The 15,378-nt window shown below is 40.2% G+C and overlaps 1 long non-coding RNA gene across 2 annotated transcripts in view; it reads right to left on the bottom strand.

Moving 5' to 3' along the window:
• The window catches only part of LOC128627278 (uncharacterized), a 254,879-nt gene that overhangs the window by 155,092 nt on the left and 84,409 nt on the right, over positions 1-15,378 (bottom strand). The gene's annotated exons all lie outside the window — the stretch shown is intronic.

The raw sequence follows: 15,378 nt of genomic DNA, 5'->3' as shown, positions 1-15,378 counted from the left end.
CACCAACAGTGAACTAAGAACCCCTTTTCCCCACAACCTCTCCAACACTTGTTGTTAGTTGCTTTGTTTATGATAGCCATCCTGACCGGTGTAAAGTGATATCTCATTGTGGTTTTAATTTGCATCTCTCTGATAGCTAATGATATTGAGCATCTCTTAATGTGTCTCTGGATCTTCTGTATGTCCACCTTAGAGAAGTGTCTGTTCAAGTCCTTTTCCTATTTTTTAATTGGGTTGGTTGTCTTCTTAAAGTGGAGTCCTGTAAGTTCTTTGTATATTTTGGAGATTAAACCTTTGTCTGAGGTATCACTGGCAAATATGTTTTCCCATACAGTTGGTTGTCTTTTTAATTTAATACTGTTTTCTTTAGCCACGCAGAAGCTTTTTATTTTGATGAGATCCCATTTGTTTATTCTTTCCTTTATATTCCTTGCTCTAGGGGACATATCAGTAAAAATGTTGCTGTGTGAAATATCTGAGGTTTTCTTGCCGATGTTCTCCTCTAGGACTTTAATGGTGGCACGGCTTATATTTAAGTCTTTTATCCATCTTGAATTTATTTTGGTATATGGTGTAAGTTGGCGCTCAAGTTTCATTTTTTTTGCACGTAGCTGTCCAGTTCTCCCAGCACCATTTGCTGAACTCTCCATGTTGGGTTTGCACAAACCCAAGACCCTGCCCCCCACCCTCCTCATCCCAGTGTATGAGGAGCAGGCACCAGAAATGGCAAAGAACTGCCTGGGACCCAGGCACAGAAATTTTGGAGCTTGTGATAAGAATGTTCACTTTGTGATAAATTTTACACTTAAGGAGATCCCTGTCCTAATCCTCCAGTAATAAAGATTAAAAAAAAAAAAAAGACAGAGGATTGAACCATCTAGTTGCCAACACGGAAAAATAGGGGAAGAGGAATAACCTTAATAAGCACATTAATTCCTCTCCCTCACTGTTGGCCAAGCCCTGGAAAGAAGAATCCCATCTTCCTTAACAATCAGAAGACAGAGATGGTGAGGGTTGGATCCTGAAGGTGCAGAAAGTATTGCAGAAAATCTAGCTCGGAATGATATTTGCTTTCAATTTACCCACAAACCCAGATGTTGCTGAGTTAGAATCAAAGAGCTAAAAGACAAGTCCTTGAGCCCCAAAATGCTTCGAAATTCATCCTCATGCAGAGGATCCCCACCTGAGTAGGGCCCAGGGGGAACAGCCTCACAGAGGGGAGGGGAAAGATTGTGCTGGCACGTGGGGCTCCCTGCCCAACATCTGGGATAGAAGAAACAACCAGAGGTCTACAGCCTAGGTCTGTCCCCCCCATGTGGTGTGTTGACCAACAAAATATTGTTTTGCACAGTTCATTTTTTAACTAGCTGTCAACATTGAAATTTGGGGAAATTTCATAAATTTCTCCTTAAAAATGGGAAGATGAGACAACAGGACCCCCATCCTCATAAACAACGATGGGTCAGAGGTAAGTAGCTTATGCTCCCTTTGTATTAATTGTGTGTTCTGGACGGGTGGGCTCTCCCCACTCCATACCGTCTCTGCCATCAGATCCCCTTGACTCCTATACGGCACCTCCCAGATTCCTGGGGGCACGGGAGATTGCCTTCCTCACGACTCGGAGGCAGTGAGGCAAGACTGTGGGCATTGAGTTAGCGCAAGCCCTAGTGCCACCAAAAAACTAAATACATGTTGTGCTTTGTCTTTACCCCTGATGTGGGAAAAGAGCTTCTGTAATTAAATGATTTGCAGGTGCTGCAAATATATCTCAGAGCAAAATAAAACCAAGTGGAGAAAACTGAATTCCTTTCAAGAGGACTGCCCAAAGTGAGACAAAGAGGAGAAATTCCTAAATGGTCCAGGAGGAAAGAGAATAGGCAGAGAAGGAGGGGTGGACCTGGTAGCTGCATGGTGGAAGGTTGTTCCCCGGGGATAATGATTCCTAGTGACCCACCAAATCTTCCAGTTTCCCCCACAAAAGAGAAAGAAAATGGGGAGTAAAGGAGGGGAAAAGACAGAAGGAAGAGTGAAGGATGGCAGGAGGCAGAGAAAAAAGGAAGGAAAGAGGACAGGAGGGCAAGAAGGCAAGCTAGCTTGAAGTGAATTTCTTCTAGAAACTGGTAAAGAAGCAGAATTCTACACCCACAGATTCACCAGCAGGAGCAGCCAACATCAACACAGAGATCCAAAGGCAGAAAGGTACAGAAAAGACAGCTATGGGGACATACAGAAATTAAATGAGGATTCTGAATTCTCATGATGCAGAAGGTAGAAGGTTCAAGCAAAATTTAAGCAGATCTCAAGGGCACAGGGCATCCCAGCCAATGCTGGAGTCACACTGACTTAGACATCCCCCACAAGGAAGTCTATTCTCTCTCAACCCCAAGGAGGGTCACAGGATTGACTGCAGATATGATACAATCGGTAGATAATTTTCTATTAAAATTTACTCTCTGAACAACTAGTTTCAGACATTTAATGAAAATTTCCTCTAGTAATATTAAAGAGCCTCAAGTATATAGTTCCTCCCTCCTTCACCAGTGTGCACACACACACACAGAGACACACACATTCTTTCTCTAAAATACAAATCAGCAGCAACAACTGAGTACATCTTTGTATTGTGACAAACTTATTCACGTATATTTTGGAAGGATTACAATGACTTGGTGGGAAATAAAAGAAGAAAGGTAAAAATAAACCTGACGTAGGATAATTGCACTACTGGTAATCTCTTGGGATTTACACTCTAATATTTATCACTTTTCCACTGTTTGAAAAGACATTTCCCAGAGGCCAGGTGTTAAGGATCAGCATGTGACTACCGACAGTCAAAATGATGTTGATGACAAAAAGCCACTATAGTAATCAGAAGAAATAACTGTAATGATAGTAATAATCCTGGAGGTGCTATCAGAGCAAAATGTTGCCATGGAAACTACAAAATTGAAGTGGGGGGGCATCACACAAAATCTTTTACAATGGAATGCCATGTTCCTGCAACTTCTGAGGATGAGTTTAAGTATCATATCCTAAAGAAGATTCAGATAAATAGCAGTCTCTTGTGATTATATACAACAGAGTTAAGGACAAAATGGCTGGCCAAGATCAGGAAGGATGTGCTGAGGTGATGGGTTGGGATGTTTGCCTTCAGGTGCTGCCTCAGAGAAACAGCTGCACAGCATTTTACAGAGAGAGTTCAGACCAGCTCCACTATGAGAACTACAGCTACACAATAAAACGAAAACGTTCCAAGCGTGGTATTTCTTTTCCATCTTCACAGCTGGCCAGACAATTTAAGTGTAATAGGGGTACACGTTTCTCTATAAGGCACAAGAGAGAAACTTTCCGAGTCCCAGCATTGAAGTGTGAATGGATATAAAAATCTCCCCAGCTATTTCTAAGAACATAGAAGAAATGTTTGCACTGAAATAGGTCAGAAAAACTATCTGGGTTCCTCTTGAGCTTGGCAGTTCTATCTACACGGCAGGGGGGGTGTTTGAAAACTTTCATCACAATGTCATACAATTGTATATGAAATTATTCCTCTTGTTTGGTCACACCTTGGCAAATGCTTGCAAAGAAAATTGCCTTTATTTTTGGGAATGGCCAGCCTGTGCAAATATGGGCTGTGAGACTGTGAGAAGTTCAGCCACAGAAGGATTGCCAGCCCCAGCCAGCCTCAGAGCCCATTTTCAAGAAGACCAAAGCAATCCTCACTGGATGTGGTGGCTTCGCCAAGCATGGTTCAACGTAAGCACCCAGGGATGGACAGCTGCAATGACCAGTGAGCTGGCGGTCATTTCACAAGTAAGAACAGTCTTCCCTTCTCATGAGTCTGTACTTTACATTATTACAGAATATTTTCCATTCTCTTTCCTACCTATGAAACCCAAGCTGCTAATTTCTCTTCCTTTTTCTTATGTTGACTAAACATACTGTGAGAATAGAGGGAGGACATCTATCCAGCAGCAGGGAACATATTGATCAAGTAAGAATACAATAATTTAAAATATTTTAAAGATTAAGCAAAAAGTAAAAACAATAACAACAGAAATAATCCCTCTCATAGACAGACAACAGTATGGTAATTACCAAAGGGAAAGGAGGGTGGGGGAAGGTAAGAGGAGGTAAGGAGGGATAAATAGTGATGCAAGGAGACTTGACTTGGGGTGGTGAGCACACAATACAATATACAGATGATGTATTATATAATGGTACTCCTGAAACCTATATAATTTTATTAACCACAATTTATGTCACCCCAATAGATTGAATAAAAAATAAATATATAAATATTTTCCCTTTTCACGTTGCTCTCTTTTCCAGAAATTGAAGAGGTTGGGTGAGTATTATGTGCTTACATTTCTCTAAAATCATCTCAATGATACTCTGAGGTAGCCAGAAATGTCTCCTGGTTAATCCATCATTTTTAAAGCCAGACAGAGCTGTATTTAAGTCCCACATTCACCACTTACCAGCTGTGGGATCTTTACCTTTCTAAACCCCATTTTTGTCCTTCATGGAATAAGGATGATGAAATGATGAAATCACTAAGATATTAGAACAGTTAATGGAAACATAAGTGTGCCCTGACCAGTCCATAATAAGTACTCAGTGTTTTCACCGGAGGTGACAAGTGGACATCCGGTAAGTTTGGCTACCGTAAGTCATCGGAAGACATCTGTTCACTCTACGGAGAAGAATGGTAAGTCAGCATCACTTTACAGCATGTGCTGAAGATGCGTTTTCTAACCAAGAGGAGGCATAGCCATCACAGCTGGACAAGCTCCAGGGCCGGCCGGTGGGAAAAGCAGGTTGCATTCCTGGTACCAGCCCAGAGTGGAGGGGTGGGGTCTACTACCCTTCCTACCGTAACCCCCAGAAATCTCCCCAAAGTCACCAGCACCTCAAAAGGTGCTGCAAAAGTAAATAAGGAAGAAAACCTCTAAGGATAAGAAGTTACCCTTATGGTTACTGCCCTGAGGCATCTGGCAACAAAGAATATCCATCCCTCCAATCTGAAAATATTCTGAACTCACAGACCTGGCACCAGGTGGCTTCTGAAGTCTCACAAAATGACCTCCTCTGAGGACCTTCCCAGGGCTAATTTAGAATTCTGCAAACAACCTGGAAAACAGGCCTCAGCCCTCCTCATCCCACCAAAGTGCAAGAGGAACCCCTGAAGTAGTGTAAAACACATATTCGGCTATCAAAGTTTTTATATCTCAAGTCACTTTGATTTCATTAAATGAAATCATTCAAAGGATATCTTGTAAGTTGGTATCTCAAACAAACAGACTAACATGAAGCAGGAGTCATTTGAATTCTATGAGGTTTCCCTTGAAATAAGCTTTGTAGTAAAGGTTGTGATGCTGAGAAAAGATAAAAGGGAGCAGAGTTGCAGATGGAGCTCAGAATGACTTTAAAATCAAATATAATCATCAGATGTTAGGAGTTTAGCGAGATGAGCACACAGCAACATCTCAGTCCTCCCTTCTCTCATTAAGATTTCTGTTTCGTATACTCTGAAGGCTGATGTCAAGGGGTGAACAAGCACCAGGGGGCCCCCGGGGAAGGTTCAGAGGGTTCCCAGTCAAGGTTAGAGCTATCATTAGGCAGAACAGGCAGTAGCCTAGAGCTGTGAAATATTAGGAGCAATGAAAATACATAGTGACTGGGTATTCTGTGACTGACTGCCGGCTCGCAGGCACCAACCTTTTCCAGTCCACCTGGGGCAACAAAAGTCTTCATCTCTACCACTCAATTCAATCAGAGACATACAGAATTGATTTCCAACATTAAATTACACAGAGAGTTCTTTACTTTTGTTGTTGAATACAGATATTTCTCATTGTTTATAATGCATATGTCTTTTAGGAAAAAAGAAAGAAAAAACCTAGGAGAAATTTGATGTACCTTATTTGAGAAACCTTGAGCCCAGAAGTATTTTTAATAGATATATTTTATTAATTTAGCCTGAATAAAGACATGCTGATTCCCTGAAACAAGACCAGATTATAAAGGACTCTCTGTTGCAATTATTTACAGATAAGAGGCATTATCTAAGGACTACCATTCTGTATGCTGATGCAGTAAAATAGGGAAGAGTTGCTCACTGATCTACAAGGACCTATATACTTGATGACAATTCAAAATCCCTTTCTAAACCAGCCTCCATCCAACCAGGACATAACTGTACTATTTGGTGCCCAGGGAATGCCAATTCTTACAACTAGTAGACCATGCATTAGTGCACCCATACAATTCTGCCCAGGCCCCTGAGCTGGATTATTAGCAAGAGCCAGAGGTTCCCATTCCTAATCTAGTGATGCTAGTTGTTACTTTCATTATTAAAATGAATTAACATGAATACAAAGAGAAAATATCTGTTTCTACAAAAACCACGTTAAGTGTGTTGAAAAGGGACCATAAAAACATGTTTTCATATGAAGTGTGAGCAGGACAGCTGTAAAGGATTAAGCAGGATATCATAAGAATTCGTAAAAACACCGATCTCAGGTTGCCTTGTAAGTTTCTATAATTCTCCCGTCAATTAAGAAGGTGAAGCAGAACATTGTAAAGATGCTGTATGGATGCCATTTGTGCCCAGGAGTCAATCTGAACAACATTAATCAGCAGGTCCAAACTCAAGGACAATGTCTTCTTTTTTTTCTTTTAATCTTCCCCTGAGGATATATTTATTGGTTTTTAGAGAGAGAGGAGGGGGAAGAGAGAGAGAGAAACATCAATGTAAGAGAAACAACTGCCTACTATACATGTCCCCACCAGGGATCAAACCCAAAATCTAGCTATGTTCCGTGACCAGAAATCAAACCTGAAACCCTTTGGTGTATAAGAAAACTGAGCCACCTGGTCAGGGCAAAGGTGAGATCTTGACTACTTCACAAGGTGGTGAATTAGTGCATAATTGTGAGTTATAAGTTTAAATAAAGCCTATAAGGTGTGTATAAGCTATTTTTATGATCCCCTTTTTTAACTGACTTTTTGATTGAGCAATTGATTAAGGGTTCAATTTTGGTCAAAGAAGAGGAATGGTATTATATTACATATGAAGATGGTACTTTGGGGGCATATTGAGGTAAGTTACCCTTTCCTTAATGCCGGGGGCAGCATCACTTTGAAAGACACAGGGTACTGAGTATGTACTTGCTAGTGATCTTGCCAGTAAGATGACATTAGCATCTGTTTCCAGCTCAGACAGCATACGATTCCCTTCTCTGCTCAGTTACTGTTTTTGTGCCTCTCCCAAAAGACACTATAAAAGTAAGATGGGATATTGTCTTTTAATCTTGGAGTCATAAAAGAAATACGACTTGGGATGGGGGCTTGAACCACTCCCAGATGAGACATCACAAGTTGAGAAGTAACAGAGCATATAATTTTTCTCATGTGAGGCTTCATCTTGCACAACAACAAAGGGAAATCTCAGGCAGGATCAGGAATACTGGTTGTTGCTTTGATTTAATCTATTGTATCTTAGATGCTAGGAGATAAAACGTGGCAACATGCTCCACTCTTTATCTTCATCCAGACAAGCTTTGACTATTTCTCTGCAGACAATAAGAGACTGTTAGGATATGGTTCTCAAAATGTCTGGCTGTCACAGTGAAAAATGTCCCAGCTACAAGTTGATTTCCAAATAGCCAGTCCTAATGGGCCACCTTTAATGATTAAACAACTGAACCAAATCTTGTTATGTTGTAGTTCAGGTGACTGGAACATGTCAGTTGTATGTGACCTGATCCGTTTATTCACCAAAGAAAAAGTTGATTGTTTATCCTAACATTCGGCCTGTGTCATATATATATGTAAATATAAATATATATATATATATATATATATGCTAGTAACAAACACATCAGAAAAAATTGTTAAATAACATCATTTTATAACTTTTCCTGGTAAATAAAATAAAATTTGATTATGATGCAGTTTGATGTATTCAGATTTGGAAATATCCAGGAAATATCCATCTTCCTGCAAGCACCTGCTAAACTGTGAACTCTAAAACAAGTCTTATTTTTCATGAAACTCAACCACCAACTTACACCAACATGCACAAATAAACTCACAATGGATAAAAGATTTAAATATAACTCATGACACCATAAAAGTCCTAGAGGAGAACATAGGCTGGAAAATCTCAGATATGCCACACAGCAATACTTTCACTGATATGTCCACTAAAACAAGGAACATAAAGAAAAGAATAAACAAATGTGACTTCATAAAATTAAAAAGTTTCTGCACAGCTTAGGAAAACATCAGCAAAATGAAAAGAAAACCAACCATGTGGAAAAATACATTTGCCAATGACACCTCAGACAAGGGTTTGATCTCCAAATACATAAAGAACTCACATAACTCCACTCCAGGAAAACAAACAACACAATTAAAAACCGAGCAAAAGACTTGAACAGACACTTCTCCAAGGAGGACATACAGAGGGCCCCCAGGCATATGAAAAGATGTTCATCATCATTATCCATCAGAGAGATGCAAATTAAAACCACAATGAGATACCACTTCACACCAGTCAGAATGGCCATCATAAACAAATCAACAAACAACAATTGCTGGTGAGGTTGTGGAGAAAAGGGAACTCTAGTACACTGTGGGAATGCAGACTGGTATAACCACTGTAGAACACAGTATGGGATTTCCTCAAAAAACTAAAAATGAAACTGCCTTTTGACCCAGCAATTCCACTCCTGGGATTATATTCTAAGAACCCTGAAACAGCAGTCAAAAAGAACGTATGCACCCCAATGTTCATAGCAGTGCAATTTACAATAGCCAACTGCTGGAAGCAACCGAAGTTCTCATCAGTAAATGAATGGATCAAAAAACTATGCTACATTCACATAACGTGGCAGAAAGAAAGAAGGAGCTCCTACCCTTCACAACAGCATGAATGGAACTGGAGAGCATTATGCTGAGTGAAATAAGCCAGGTGGTGAAACACAAATACCATATTATCTCACCTATAAGTGGAACCTAATCAACAAAGCAGCAAACAAGCAAGCAAAATATAACCAGAGATATTGAAATTAAGAAAAAACTGACAGTAACCAGAGGAAAGGGGGAGGAGATAATGGGGGAAAGGGGGAAGGGTCATCAAGGAACATGTATAAAGGACACCGGGACAAAGCCAAAGGGGGATAAGATCAAGGGTGGGGGTGGGGGGGATGGGGGAGTGATGGATGGAAAATGGAGACAACTATACTTGAACAATAATAAAAAATTAAATAAATAAAAAATAATAGTCTTATTTTTCTCTGCCTCCTCTCAAGACACATCCCCTCTTTTATCCCCTCTTTTATCATTCCCCCCATTCTATTTAATCAGCAATAAATAGCACAACCATTTCCCTCAGCTTTACAGTCTTAGCCAAACTCTCCCTGTAAATTCTAAGAAAGATCCACCCTGAAAGGTGAGCCACTCTGAAAGGTGTTGGAACCACATGTGGTCTTTTGCAGGATCCTGCCACCAGACGCAGTCATCTTTGTTTTTGCAGAATTCTAAGAGGAAATCTTTAAAAACATGCTTGTACTACCGTTCACCGCTGAGAGCTAGTAACCCCCTGGCCCCATCAATCCTTACTTACCAAAAAGAGATGGTAGAGAAATAGCATATCGGCTACCTGTTCATTTTTATTTTAAACTCAAAAATTTTTAGGGGAAAAAATGTAATTCCAGTGGGAGCAATCCGAAGGGAAACCTGAAAGATAAAGTTGTGCTTTCAAAGTGGAGGAAAGAGGAAGGAGGAAGAACAGGGAGGAGGATGAAAGGGGAAGAGAGATGGGGGGGCTGTGTTCTATAAAGAAATTAAACACTATAAAAAACAAAAAATATGAAGAAAAAAGAAGGGGCCACTAAATAACTATAGCTTTCTTGAGGTGACGACTTATAACGCTCTCAGAGAAAACTCTAAGAGTGCAGAAGAATGTAAAATAGTGGGGAGTTATGGACTACCTTCCCTGAACCATCACACTTCATTGGCAGGAGGCTTTTAAATATGTATTTAATTAAAACCAAGACCAGGGGCACCTCCAAAGTGCTGAAAGTGCTAGTCATCCTCTGATCCCTGCACAAATCCCCAAAAGGTGATCTACAGTGCAATACTGATAAAGGCTTAAATATTAGGTACCATGCCATGCAATGTTCCTCAGATGCAGCATCGCCAATTTAAAACAGTTCATGCATGCAAATATATCTGCATCTGAATGCTAATTGAAGAAGTACTTATGATAGTGAAAAAGGAAATACTCTGAAAATTTATATCAATAGAAAAACGGGAAAGAAATGGTGACACAGTTCTGTGATGGAATACTCTACAGCCAGTTTTGATTTACAAAAAGAAAGAAAGAAAAGAGAATTGTTGTGTGTGTTACAAATGCAGGAAAATAAGACAATAGCATTTATAGAACTACAAGTAATGTAATAACACAGGAAAGAGATGAAGAGGTACACACCCTATTTAACAATAAATACTCCTGATAGAGAATGAAATCAGAAGGGACAAGGGATACTTTTTAATTCTCACTTATATCATTCAAAATGTGTACAATTGTAAAAGTTGTTTTTTTTGTGATACTCAGGTATTTTTTCTCAAATATAAACATGTAGATAGTTTATGACAAGAGTCCTGGGCACACTCTGTGTAGCAACTACAACTTTCAGCATCTTGAAGGTTTTTAGAATGGCACTTGAAGAACCCTAGACACAATAGGAGTTCCCTTTACAGCGTTAGTAAGCCCGAGCAGAGAGCAACGCAAGAATTTGTGAGCACACCTAATCTCCCAGGGTCTCCAGGGGGAGAAGGTGCCTTAGACAATTCCTGGAGTCTGTGGCCATGTCAGGCTATCCTAGCCTGTGAATATCAGAACCGAGAGCTAGAATATCAAAGATTGCATTTCCTATCCAAGAAATTAGTACATGGAAGAGTTTTTAGAGGCTAGCCCCAAAATATTTTGGAAAGATGTATTGCTTATTTAAACTAAAATTTGTAGATTTTGTAGATAAAATAGAATATTCTCCAAAATAGTAAGAGAAACTGTACATACTTTCTTTAATAACTTTTTACCTTGCCTGTTCCCAAAATCATTTAAGATGATTAAAAGTAGTTTGGCATATGTAGCAATACATAATGGAGAATAAAATCTTCAGTCTTCAATTAAAAAGTCATTTGAAAAGAAGGTGAGTTTGAGAACATATTTTTAATATAAATGGCTGTTGTTGCTATAGTTCCAATCTTCTGTTAACAAAGTAACTTCCATAATTACCCCTGAAATATAGTACGATTATGTGTCATATTTATCAATGGTCACGTCTATTGTCTCACAAAAACATCTACCTCTTTTCATAAATCGATTCTGAGGTAATTCCTTTGTTATTAAACCTCTACTACATTAGTTCATTAGTTCATTAGTACTGCATACAGTACTACATTTATTCATTCAACAATTTTTTTCGAGGACTTAACTACTGTCTTCCAGGAGCTGGGACATGCAAAACGTGTTTGTTACTGTGGGAACTGCTGTTAAACTATCAGTGGCTCTTTTCAGTCTGAGCAACTACTTCCCTGTCTGCTGCCTCCTTCAAGCGGTTACTGGCTACTCTTGAGGCAGCAAAAAAGAAATCTGACTAATTTCACCGAGATGATAGAGAAATCTCAGCCACTTTACCGTTTTTTGTTTTTTGTTTTTTTTTTCAGATTCTCATGTAAGAGTGTACCCACAGGAAAGGTCAAGGACTCACTAGGTGGCCTAATAGAGCGAGGAATGTTGGTGAGGCAGCACCACCTAATGGCTGCTGCACAGAACCTGTGTCTTCTACCTTGGGAACGTGGCCAGCCACCTATCCTTTTTACCATATGGGTTTTAGATATAGGCAGCGTAGGGAGGGACCCTGTTCCTTGGCCAAGGTCAAAGAGGCCTATTACCTGAACCACTCCCTTAAATGCGATGGAAATGTGGGCGGACACTGTCAGGCTCATTTAGAATCAGCGGGAACCACTCAGCTTGCCTCCTAAAACCCCATGAGTTCAAGGCACCGCAGCTAATACAGCCTCATGTGTTCTGTTTAAAGGCACCCTTTTTCTTTATTTTTATCGTTGACACTATTACAGATGTCCCCCTTCTCTTTCCCCGACTCTGCCATCCCCCAGCCCCCACCCCCTTTTCCCTCTGGCCATCACCTCACTGTTGTCTGTATTCGAGTGTTATGCATACATGTTCTTCCGCTAATGCCTTCGCCTTCTTTCATCCAGCAAAGGAGAGAGGAAATGGGAACTTCTCAGACTAACCTCTGCTATAATTTAGCGTTTGTCTGAAAGAAGAACTTCAAGGAAAATTCAGGCTGAGGTTCTATTTCCAAAGATTCACTTCGAAAAACCATAATGACTGAGTTGAAGGATAATGTTCCCTCCATTGACATTACACATTGATCAAGAAGAAACGCCTTCTTCAACTCTTTCTACTGTAACCATGAGTTATTATCAACAGTCATGTATATTTATGTACCCAAAATGGGGTGTTTTATATTTCTGTACCACAAAGGGGTGTTTTTATTGGGTAAACCTATGAAAACTTCCAATTTTATTACTTCCACACTTGTTTTCTGGAAGAAAATAAAGAATGACTAAATCTGGTGAAAACACCAAACTCCACCTCTCCCATACCCTTCACTGCTGCTGAATCTGGCCTCTGTATCCCAGACTTCCAAATTCTTGATCTTTACCTCCTCACTCAAGCCCCCACCACTCTTGCTCCATTTTGTCAGACATACTTTCAAGACACCGGATTTCTGGGACCCATTTATCCACCTCCACACTTCCCTTCCAATGTCTAATCTCACGTTATTCTAGTCTGCCATTTTGTTTTAATCCCCATTCTCCACACTAAGTGTGGTTGATAGCAGAGGGGAGCCACATAACTGAGTAGATTGGATCACAACGTGTGCATGTTATCTAATTCCACCTCACTCACAGCACTGAGCAATTCTGTCAAATGTCTCCCCTGGCCCTTCTTGAGCTTCCCCACCCTTCTCAAACACACACAAACCCACAACCAGTTACTTAGTTACCTGCTTCACTGAGATGATACATGACCTCCATTTGAACTTCCTCAGTTCTTCTCCCTGAAGCTTCAAATTTCCCTACTTGCTGTTTTTTCTGTCAGGCAACTAGAAGTGTCCTCTAAGGCTAATTTTTCCCCTGGGGTTTTATTCCATTTCTTCCCTTCTCAGGTATGTAATCCATGGATCATTTTCTGTCTTCACATCTTCCATCTATCCCTCGGGCATTGTCCGTCCTTGATTTAAAAATACAGCTTTTCCCTTGAATCTTTTTGCCTTCCAGGTAAATTCCTTTCCTGCTCTGCTTCTTTGCCAAACTTCTAGAAACAGTAGTTATAACTTGTCACCATATCCTTCCATCTCTTTAGCTCTCTACTCAATGAGTATCAGGTTTTTCTGCCACTATCCAATGGCATTCAAGCTCTCTAAGGTACCAACAACCTAACTACCAAATCCAATGACTTTCCCTTGGGTCTCACCTGTTTCTATCATTCCTTAGAATTCAGCCTTGTTTACCATTCCCTGTGTAAAACTCCTTCCTATCTTGACTTCCAGAATGATAAACCCACCTTATTCTCCTTCCTCGACAACCGTGTGTACCCACTGTCTCTGTCTTATTTTTCTTAGGGTTACCTCCAAGGTAACCATGTGCCCAGCATATGGGATACACCAGGGAACAGTACAAATAAAAAATCTCTGCCTCCAGGAAGTTAACATTTTACATAAACAAGGTACGTAAAATAACATAGTAATTAGGCTAATTATTTCATGTTGTAGAAGGCAAAACAGGTATGATTATTATCTCCATCATAAATATGAGGAAATAGAAGTCCAAAGAGAGTAGATAATTTGCACAAGAACACGTAATCTGCATTGAGATTACTTCCATACTGAGCTCTGACTCCCAAACTCACACTCGTATTCACTGTGCTTTATGAAATCTCTGGTGCCTAATGAAAGGCCTTTGGAAAAGGAACCACCAGATAGAAAAGGATTCTGTACAGGAGACCCTGAGTTTTCCCCCAGGCTTTGCCTTTCCATGCCTTGTTTTCCAAAATGGGCACTTAATCAATATTGGTCGAATGAATGAATGAATTAATGAGCAAATCAATAAATAAATTATTTGCTCTGTGCTAAAGCTACACAGATAAATGAGATATATCTCAGTCCTCAATGAGCAAGTTTAGCGCACTTACTGAATACGAACGCATACAAAATTCAACATATTGAAAAATAAGTAAGTCCTTCATCTTATTTTTTAAAGTCTTGTCCACTTTCTTACCTCCCTTAAGTTCCCCTGGAGTCACTTGCACCTCCCTCTCCCTCATACCTCCTGAGTCCAAGGCCTCCCTTCCCTTCCCACAATCACCTTCCTAGATGATGACCTTACCAACTCTCTTCTGAATGACTCCAGTATGAGCTCCAGTGTGTCCTGCCCGCCCCCAATTCCTATGCATGTTACTCATTCTCCATTTACCCCCCAAATTATCTTTCTAAAGTCTATATAACCACATCAACTTCTTTGCAAAATCATTGATTGCTTCCCACCTTCTTCTAACCTGGCAGTCAAAGTCATCCACTCTCAAGGCTCAGCTTCTGTCTCTGATATTCACTAAACCACACCCTCTGGTCTTAACCTGACCTCCACACACACTTCCCTCAGTCTCTTTAGTCTATTGTCTGCTCTGGAGAAGGCACTGCTCTCTCCAGCCTCTGTGCCTATGTCTAGGCTGTTCTCTCCCCCTGAAATGCCCTGTCCCCAATCTCTGTCTGTACTATATCCCCTCCAAGGCCTGACTCAAATCTCTTTCTTCTCCAGATGTTTCCAAAGTTGGAAACTCATCCATTGTACTTATTAAAGGTAATTGGATAGTCTTTCTCACATTAGAATAACCCTTATCTATTGCCCTTGTGGGATTTCGAGATTGTCGACTCTGTCTAACTCATCTTTATAAACCCCATTGTACTGGGTGTACTGATAGGCTTGGAAGTAAAATATTTTGTCTATAAGTAAAATGAGCATAGCATGGTGCTAATGAGGAATGACTGAAGTAAAACAGATTTCAAAAAGAAGAAATGAAACAGCTTTGCATGAAGAAATGCTAGACCTCTAATTGTCACTGTGCCTCCATCTCATCAGTCTTCCAGCAATTACATTTTCTTCCAGGAAACTCCTGTAATTTCTCCACAAATGCAAAACCATGTTCACGGGAAGACTGGTAAGAGAAATTTACCACTCAAGCTTAATTCATCACCACTACTATAAATACAACTCAAC

This window comes from Artibeus jamaicensis, unplaced genomic scaffold, assembly GCF_021234435.1.
Source record: "Artibeus jamaicensis isolate MK-2021 breed Jamaican fruit bat unplaced genomic scaffold, CSHL_Jam_final contig_354, whole genome shotgun sequence".
Taxonomy (NCBI): Eukaryota; Metazoa; Chordata; class Mammalia; order Chiroptera; family Phyllostomidae; genus Artibeus; species Artibeus jamaicensis.
This window is presented reverse-complemented; position numbering and strand designations above follow the sequence as displayed.